The following is a 9,887-nucleotide window of genomic DNA, read 5'->3' on the forward strand; positions in this document are numbered from 1 at the left end:
TAAGTGAAATATTTTATGATCAGCCAGTCCTGGTAATTCACAGCCAAGGGTTCCAGAACTCTGAACCAGGAACTTATTGTGTGGGCTGGCTTTTCATTTTGGGACTGGGAGGGTTTTAGAGCACTAAGAAAGCTGATTTTGGCTCATTATTTTAAAACTTTGGGCTAATGATTTAGTGATGCTCAGACTTTCAGCCCTTCACTATTAAAGGCAGGAAATGTATGGGTGCATCTGTTAATTAATGATTAATTTCCTTCTTAAAGGAAGGCAATGAAACTGATGCCAACAGATGTGTGCAGATAGAAAATAGACCTTGTCAAATTAATTTGCTGTTGCTCTCCAGCAAGAGGGAGCAACTCTTGATGTAAGTGATTTCTGAAAGTGTTTGATAAGTTCTGTTTTGGAGGTGGGTTTTGCAAGCTGAAATAAAATAACTATAGTGCAGATTAGGTGGATCCAACTGGTTAAACCAAGATCTCAGAATTTCACTGTGAAAAATGAATCCCTGAGTCTGTGCTCAGGGAAATTTGGTGGAAATTTGTTCATTATTCTGTTTCTGTCATCGATTTAGGGGGAAAATAAAGGATCATTGCCTACCAATTGTGAAGGAGTCTAAAATTGAGGGTATGGAGTGTTAAATAAGGAAGAGAACAGCTCACTGACACAGTTATCTCTGCCTTGGAATGGGAGGCAAATGGGCAGGGTGTCTTTCAATATGGAAAAACAAAAGGACACATTTAGGGAAAAAAGATTATATTGAAAAGATTATGGAGTCTGTATCAAAAATTAATAATTTTTTAAAAGTTTATTGTGGTTCTTGAGAACAATCAGCTGTTCCTTGTTGTGGTTTTGGGGTGAATGAGGCCCAAGAATAAGAATTTGTAATAACTCCATTTTGATGCTGTATGAAATTGTGGTGGCACCTATAAAATCATGAGTAGCTGGGTAAAACAACAGGGAAGAAGTTGTTTATTATCCAGTTAAATACAATAGAAATAACCACAGGATTTAAGCTAAAACTGGGACCATATTTGTGAGCAGATACTACCAGACAATGTGCAGCTTGAAGCTTCTCAAGGAATTCTCTTTATTTTCTTTGTTAATTCTCTTTAAGGACATATTAGGGGTGACTTGTTTGTAGTCTGTAAATATCTCAGCAAAACCTGGAGCTTGAGGATGAAGGACAAAGTCAGAGCAGGAATCAGAGGCCAGAACTGAAGCAGGGCAGAGAGCAGGGGCTCAGTTCAGCTGGTCACACAGGGATAGCTGAGCACAGTGACACTGTAAAGAAACATTTCGAAGCCTCTTCACTCTTCTTGGCTATCTGGTGTCTCCAACTTGGTCAGTGTCTGATGAGGGGAGGTGGTCCAGCAGAAGGATGCTGCTGATGGAAGCTTTGGCCAGCAGAAACAGGAGTCTGAGATCAGTTTGGGTAAAATCTCACTGCTAATGAGCCAGTTGAACATTCCAGCACAATCCTGTGTGCCTTTGAAAATCAGGTGGACAGACAAGGGAGTGACACCACATGGAAAAACCTTGTTTTAAGGCAGTGATGCAAAACACAAGAGAGGCACCAGCAGGACTCACACTTATAGAAAACCAAACCTGGTAAACTCAAGATTTGTCCCCTTACAGAAATCAGCCTTTCTGTTCAGGGCTGTGGCCCAGGTTCCCTGATGCTCACAGCTCCTGGGCTCCTATGACTGATGCTGAGGAAGAACTTCCTTGATTTCTTTGAAGGATTTCAGGTGATTTTGGTACCAGTCAGGGTGTGCCTAAGCCTGACCTTGGGAGGGAACCACTCATGTGCCCATGTGACATTTGTGAGTGACTGGCACATGTCAAAAACCAGCAGGGGCAACACTAACCTGGACATGGCAAGGGTCTGCAGGCTCTTATGGGGCTCATGCCAGCAAAAAGAAGTGCAAGTGTGAAAACTAAACAGCTCTGATTGGCTTTTAGGAAAACCAAAATTTACAAGAAGAGGAAGAGCAAGACCTGGGTTTCCCCTGGGGTCTTCTGCATTAATGTTGAAGAGATCTCCCTGCTTTGAGGGAAGGCTGAAGAGATGGGGGAAATATTACCAGAGTTTTTAAAGATGACCCATGAAGAGATTTAGAGATTCTCACTGTTTGGGAGCTTATAATGCCTCAGAAGCAGGCTGACAAGACCATCTTGCTAGCAAGGGTGCAAAGAAGACTGAGAGAATTGGAATTGTTTGGCCTGGAGAAAAGAAGGCTCTGAAGTGACTTTATTGCAGCCTTTCAGTACCTGAAGGGAGCCTACAGGAAAGCTGGAGAGGGACTTTTTACAAGGGCATGTCATGACAGGACAAGGGGGAATGGTTTAGACTGACAGAAGGCAGGTTTGGATTGGATATTAGGAAGAAATCCTTTGGCACAGGTTGGCTGGAGAACCTGCCTCATCCCTGGAAGTGTTCAAGTCCAGGCTGGACAGGACTGAGAACAATCAGGTCTAGCAGAAAATGTCCTTGCCCATGCTAGGGGTGTTGAAATTGGATGATCTCTAGGGTTTCTTCCAACCCAAACCATTCTCTCATTCTATTATAGGCCAGGAGACTGAAGAATTCTGAGGGGCTGAGAATGTATTGGTGTGGCTGTGGCATGGGGCCCTGGCCCAACCAGAATGTTATCAGGAAAGAAAAGATCCCTTAAAGGAGGAAAAGGGTTCCTAGTGGGTGAGTTTGCACAAGGGACCTTCCAAACATTGTGTGTTTCCTGACACCAAGGCAAATTCATCACTGGGCTCCTTGCTGGAGGAGTCAGAAGGTAAAATCTTTTCCACAGAGCAAGAGGGACAGTACAGCAAAACCAGCACAAGAGGCTGGTCCCTGGCAAGTTCAGAGATATCAAGGAGCACTTCATCTCTTCAGTTGCACAATTTCAAAAAGTCATTTGACCCGGAGTGTTGCAATAGGTGTGTGGAGTGTCCTAGGGCTATGTGATATGTGAAAGGAGCTGCTGAAGAACATGGTGAAGAGGTGAGGTCAGCAGTGCTGGTCAAGAACAAGCTGAACAACTGGTTCAACACCATGGCTGGCAGCAGACAGGGTGACTTGATAATTCACAGCAACTTCTGGAGCTGCCTGTAGAAAGCGAAGGATGGAGTTACAGTCACCAAGGACTTTGGGCAAAGGCAGAAGATCAAAAACCTGAAGAAGATCACATCTCCAGTGGTGGTGCCGGTTCCTCAGGCCTGCAGAGTCAGGTTGCTGTGTCCTGTGATGGATGATGCAGATCAAACATTGGCATGAGCCAGGCAAAGGCCAGGAGGAAGGGGAGAAAGGATGAGAACTGCATGGACAGGCAGCAGCTGGGTGGACAAGATGGGCAGCCCTGTTTGTCTGGGATATTCTGCCACACAGCAGATCCTCACAGAGATCTGAAGGAGGATGTGGCTGGCACATGTGGGAGCAGATCAACTGAAACAGCCATGAAAAGACACAGAAAAATTATAAAAGGAAAAAATCAGGCTGCTCAGTTGGTCCTTGCTTTGTGTGCCAAGAAATGAATGGTCAGGCAAAAATAAAAACAACAAAAAGCTGGGGTTTGCAATGAGGTGTCACCGATTTTGGGAGTGTGCCAGGACTGGGGCAGTCAGCAGGAGGATGTGCAAAAAGTCATCTCTGTGAGGAAGCTCTGGCTGCTGCATGGATGGATAATCTCCTTGAACATACTCTGTTCTTTATTCTGGTAAAGGGAAGAGGGTTAAGATTCAGATGTTAACAGAAATTAGTTTATTGCTTTTAATTTGGATTTTTTTGTTGTTAGTTTACAATTTTCTCAACGGAAGTGTGCACCCTTTTACCCTGCATTTGCATCTGCCTCTTAATATTCGCCCAGAGACCCTCTGGATCCACAGTCTGTGGATGGAAGGGGTGGAGGGCACACAAAAAAAGGAACCTGTACTTGCTGAGCCCAGAGGAGCTCTTGGGAATGACTTGTAACTGCCCTTTATGGTCATTAGTCTGTGGGACAAAAAATAAAGGGCAAACATCTCTGAAATGGAGATGGAAAAGCCAAGGGAACTGGGAGGGGAAAGGGACAAAGAGCAGATTTTTGCATGCAGCAGTTCCAGCTCACCCATGAGCAGTGAAGCCACTTTGAGTTTCCAGACGTGGGACCTGTGTCCCCAGGTCACTCTAATGGGCCAGGCAGACAGAGCCCTGACAGACAGCAACCAACACCAAGTGTGTGGAAGAGGCAAAACCAATTTCCACACTCTCCCCTTGACAAGGAGAGTGTAACCTGGCTCTTTACAAGCCAGGAGGTTCCTGCAGAGAGGTGAATTCACATCATACAGTCCCAAAGTTTTGGATGGGATCCCTTAGGGAAAAAAAAAAAAATTGCTCAGGATGGAGAGAACCAGATGATTTAATCTGGGTTGTAGGAAGGGTGAGTGAGATAGAGGTGATTGAGCAGCATCAAAGGGTGACAATCAATTTGAATTTCCCCAGAAGTGATGTTGATGCCTGTGTTGCTTCTCCCCGTGCTTTTTCTTTAATTAAATACCGAATGTTCCATTAGTAGTTGGAATAACATGCTGTTCTTGGGGGAAAGAAAACCCAAGTAATCCCTTTATCTGCTAAAATAGATGATTTCTAGTAGATTAAACAATGGCCTTTCAGCTAGCAGAGCATAGTTCAGGCCATAATTGAAGTCCTCTCCTTGGCCTCTCCTGGGTCCATGGCAGCCAGCAGCCCGTGGAGCCCCAGCACCAGAGATAACCTCAGTGACTCTTGTCTGCACTGAGTGTTTCTCCAGATGAGGAGATTAGCCAGAGATAAAGCATATTACCTGAAAATAATAAGTGATTACAGTCCTGGACTGTCTCTCCACATTCATTTCATGCTGGTTAACCCTTGCAAAACTGGCTGCTGGTTGGGTTTAGGTCTTTAAAGAGGAGGGAGGGTGAAGGAAGGTTTCCAGTGCCTGATGGAAAAGGAGGGATTTTGCCCTTTGTTGTCTGTTTCATTGTCTGGGTGGGGATTTCTGAGAATGGCAGGAGGCCTGGCTGCACCCACAGTCCATGGAGGAGTTGGAGCTGTGCCTTGTGGGGTTTTTGTGTGATGCCACCACCCCCTCCTGCCCGTGCTGGTCAGCTGGAAGCTGTGAGGACTTAAAACTCCCTTGCAAGTGATCTTCCATTTACCTGGTAGCAGCACAGGAGAGCCCTGGATGCCCAGAACAGACTCAGTGGCTGCATTTCCACTGCTGCATTGAGCAGCACTGTGCCTTGGGCCCAGGCAGTGACCTGAGCAGCACCAGTTATTAGCAGGGACCAGGCAGGTTTTGGGATTTACAGCACTCTCCCATCCCCAGGCATGGCTCAGAGGCTATAAACTTCTCCAGTGGCAGTTTCCATGAGACCAGTCTGTTACTGGGAGTGCTGGCTGGGCTGTGTGGATGTGAGCTCAGAACACAGAACAGTCCCTGGCATTTTTTCCAGCATGGATGTAGCTACTCTGACTTGACAACACAAAGGCATTTATAGCTTCTCTATCCATTCAACAGCAAGAGATCCAGAGAAATACAAAAACCTTGCAAGGATTTTATAGCAAATTTTAAACCTGTCTAGATGGGAAAAAAAAAAAATATAATATAGTGGTTTTCTAGAAATTCAGGTTGGTTGCCTAAGGAGCATGGAGATAAAAATGTAAAAGAAAAATGTTGAAAAAAATGCCTTGAAATCTGCTTATGGGGCTCTGTGTTGTTACCAGTCCTGGGAGTGAGCTCCTGCCTACAGAGAGTGTCCTGGTGGGACAGTAATTTCCTTGGGCTCCCTGCAAATATTACAGATGAAGTCCTGGCTCCATTTGAGACACTGGGAGTTTTTCATTAGCACCACGGCCATTTCATTCATAAAAGGCTCCTTCCCAGCTCCTGTGCCATTACAGCATCCCCTGTCTGTCATCAGGCTGGTCTCCCTGAGTGAGGGAGAGTAGGTTCATCCTTCTTCTTCTAAATGCTCCATCAGCCACTCCCTTGAAAACTGTAAATAAAGGCCGCTGGGGATAGCTTTTCTGCTTGACCCCTCACCTGAAATGAAAATAAAGGTGACTGAATTTCATCCTGACGTGGAGCTCCTTCCCAGGCTGGCTCTTTCCCGTGGCTGTTGACAGTTCCCTGCCAAGCCCCATGGTTACCTTTGATTTTGCCCTAATGACATCTCCGTGCTTAGGGTGGCTCTGGGACTGTAATCCCCTCTGCAGCCTTAGCCAATTTATGGGGTAACCTGAGACCAGGCTCTCTCTTCCCCGTGATTTTTCCACTTGTCAATACTCACTGAAGGCATCAACAAGCTAAATGCAGAGGGTTTCTTTTGTTGCATGCCCAGGGTTGGTGAATATCTGCGCTCACACCTGATATGAATCTTGGCCTTCAGAAAGATGCTGCATGTTCTTGCCACATGAAAATGGCACAGGGTTTTATTTCCCCAAAGTGTGCTGCTAAAACAAATGCTTTGTTAGCAAAAGCCAGGCAGTGCTCCAAGGAGCTGTTAAGAGCAGAAGTGAGGATTCAGCAAAGTGGCATTTATCCACAGTTTTGCCACAGATTTTCTGTGTGATGTGTAGCTTTCTTTGTCTCAAAGTGCTTCGTCTTTAAAATCCTTCCAGTCAAAGTCTTCATGTGTCTCATGTGTTTAGACTGTAAGATTTTCAGGGACAGGGCTTTTTTTATTTGCACAGCAGCTTTTATACAAAGGCCCTGATCTCTAGGGAACCTACCTGTGCATGTGCAATACAGTTTTAAAAGAGAAGGCTCAAATTCATCAAAGGGAATGATCCTGGTGTTAGGGGAGGACACAAGCCCTGCTCCCTAATGTGTATTATTTGGTCTTTCTAAAGGAAATCTTAGGGCAGATGATTTACAAGGAAGTAGAAGGAGGATCCCTGGGGAAAGCAAACACTTGAGACCTCAGGGTGGGGTGGCTTTGGTGGCACACTTCTCCACTGGCCATCTGATCCTGGAGCTGCCCGCTTCCTAAGCACAGATCAAAGACAAAAGGTGACTTCTGAAATGACATGCAGCCACCTCTTGCATTGCTTAAATTCTCTCCTCCTGCTTCTGTTTGATCTCACTTTTCTTTTCCTGTCACTGGAAGCAGGTGGTTCCTTTATTCTCCCCGACAAGTTTGGATCAGCTGGACAGCTCTAATGGCTGCAGTGGGAATCTCCCAGTGGCACAGCCAGCCCAAGCCTTGGAGCAGTCCATGGAAAGGCTCCTTTTCACTGCAGGTGGGTGTGGATGGGGTCTGGATGAGCAGATTCAGAGTGGTCATTGTCCTGCCAGCCTTGCCTTTAAGAGGCAGATGTGGTTGTAATGCGAGGTGACACTCAGGGAAAGCCCAGGAGCTCCTCCAGGCCTGTGGGCATGCAGCTGGAAGATTTTCATGGTGTGCTCAAGGTGCACATTTCCTCTTTATGTCTTGTTAGCAAAGGCTTGTTACCCTGGGCTCTTAGCTCCATAGGGAGGCTCTGCTGACTGCTGGTGAAAATGTCCAGCACAGAGAAAATAAAATGTTCATCTCAGGAGATGAATGTGATCACAAGTGACAGGCACAAGTCAAGTCAATGTCGTGTTGTAACCAGAATTGCATTAGATCAAGAGACTCCCAGACTTGGGTCACTTGTGTGCTCTGCTCTGAATTTTTTCTGTTTTTCCCATTTCTCTGCAAAGCTGCTCTGCTTTACTCCTATGAGCCTGTCTCTAATTTTAACCTGCTTTTTCCAAGGAGAAAGAGAAGCAGAATTTACCTAACAGGCAAGCTCTTAACAAAGCCTGGATACCTGATACACATAATGGTCCCAGAGGCATGTTTACTTTGGCCTGAGTGAGTGAGTGAAAACCATTTTGGAAGGACTTTTTCACCTCCAGCAACTTAACCTAACGAGGAGAAAAGTGATGTGGTTAAAGGGCTGTTTAAACAACGGCATTAGGGAGCAGATTTAGGCTCTCTGACAATGCCCATATGTATTTGCCTTACACAGGTGCATCAATATGCCATGATTTATATCACAGGACACATCTCATAGGCAGTGATGAGATTTCAGCCATCCTCTGCTGATGGATGGTTTTTGAGGGATTATCAGGGACAAACAATTGATTCTGCAGGTTACAGCAGAATTGCCCAAAGATTTGGAGCACCACCACTGAGTTCACCAGCTGCCCTTGTCTTCTGCACAGAGGAGTGTCTGTGGAACAGGGAGTTTGGCTTTGAAGGCTCAGTCCTCTAAGTGCTTTAGGTGGCTGGAGGAGAGGAACAGGGGCCTCAGATTTAGGCTGAAGAATGCTGCTTGTTTCTGCTCACAAGAAGTCATAAATGCCCCACCAATTTATCAAGAAAGCAGGAGAGAAGGATGAAATAAATAACTCCTAAATAACTAATCAATTTAACTTTAAAGATGTGAAATGTGGCCATGCTGGACTGCTGCACTGCCACAAAAGTTCATGTTTTTACACCCAAATGGGTGGCTGACCTCCTGCTGACAGAATGGGCTGTCAACACTCCTCCCTGGAAGAAGAGTCTCCTCTTTGCACCTTGTCTCCCGGTGGTGATAACCTCAGTGGAGATTCCCAGATTAAACCCTGCCTCTTCCACACGCTGGGGGTCCTGCTTACCCATCACTTCCCTCTTTCAACATCCTCATGGGGGCAATGAATCTTATTCCTGGCCCAAGGAGCACTTGTCAGGGGCTGGGCTGACAGGGAGGTCTGTCCTCCTTGGCCATGTTTTTGTGCATGGAGGTGTTAATAGCTGAGTTGGTTCCCCCAGATCCTGCCAGTGCCCAGAGCAGCGCCTGGCACAAGGGCAGTACAAACCTAGAGAGAACTCTTGAGCTTCACAGGTGGAAAAGACAGCAAAAATGGTAAATTAGGGCCAAACTGAGGTGAAATTTATCTCTGCATCACGTCCTGTACGCAACTGCAGTCTTACTGAGACTACAAGATTGACTTTCCAGAGGTACCTCTGAGTACAGGGGGAATGACCAGCAGGATGCCAGGAGGGATCTGCACATGCCAGGTGCACAAATCTCATTCTTTTACATTATAGTTGAGGTCCTTGACTCCAGTTTAAACTCTTCCTATGTGATTTTAAGGGATCTGAGCTCAGCTACCACACATTTGGGCCCACTGGCAAATTCTCCCAAGGTGCTACTCTAACACATGAATGTCTGCCTTTGACTTTCTGGTCCTGATGTGTAAATGTGGAGAGGCCAACAGCACCAGCACCCTCTGAATACCTTCCTGGATGTTTGGAGTTGCCATTGCCTTGAGAAAGAAGGGCACTGCTATTCAGGTGAATGGTTTAAGCTCCTGACTCTGGGAATCTGAGCCATTGTCTCCCTGGAGTATTGTGAAAATAAACCAATTATTTAAGAGTAATTTCCTCCTGCAGGTGTTTGTTGGGTCTTCAGCACTACCTTCTGTCTCAGGGATGTGCAGACAGCTACACAGAGAGCAGCCATGCAGGGCACAGCTTTCTCCATATCTGCATTAGCAAAGAGGAGGCAAATAAGTTCTCCTGGAGGCAGAGGAGCTGCAAGTTTGGTTCCTCTCCACTTCTAATTGGGGTTATGCTGGCAGCTATCAGCCCCATCTTTTGATATTTGGGAGGAAGCAATGGGAAACTGAACAGCAGTAGGGGGCTGCTCCTGCATAAACCATTCTGGCAAAATGCCTTTTAATTTCATGTGAGCTGTGCCTGGGAGAAGATGGAAGGATCAAGCCATCATCAAGGAAGATTAGGATTTGGAGCCAGGTTTTGGAAATTGTCTCCTATCTCAGTAATGAATCAGACACCTTAGGTTAAATTCGGATCCTACTGAATAAGCATTTTCCTTTTTTGTGTTTACCAGGGCCAGG

Source organism: Haemorhous mexicanus, chromosome 4 (genome assembly GCF_027477595.1).
Source record: "Haemorhous mexicanus isolate bHaeMex1 chromosome 4, bHaeMex1.pri, whole genome shotgun sequence".
Taxonomy (NCBI): domain Eukaryota; kingdom Metazoa; phylum Chordata; class Aves; order Passeriformes; family Fringillidae; genus Haemorhous; species Haemorhous mexicanus.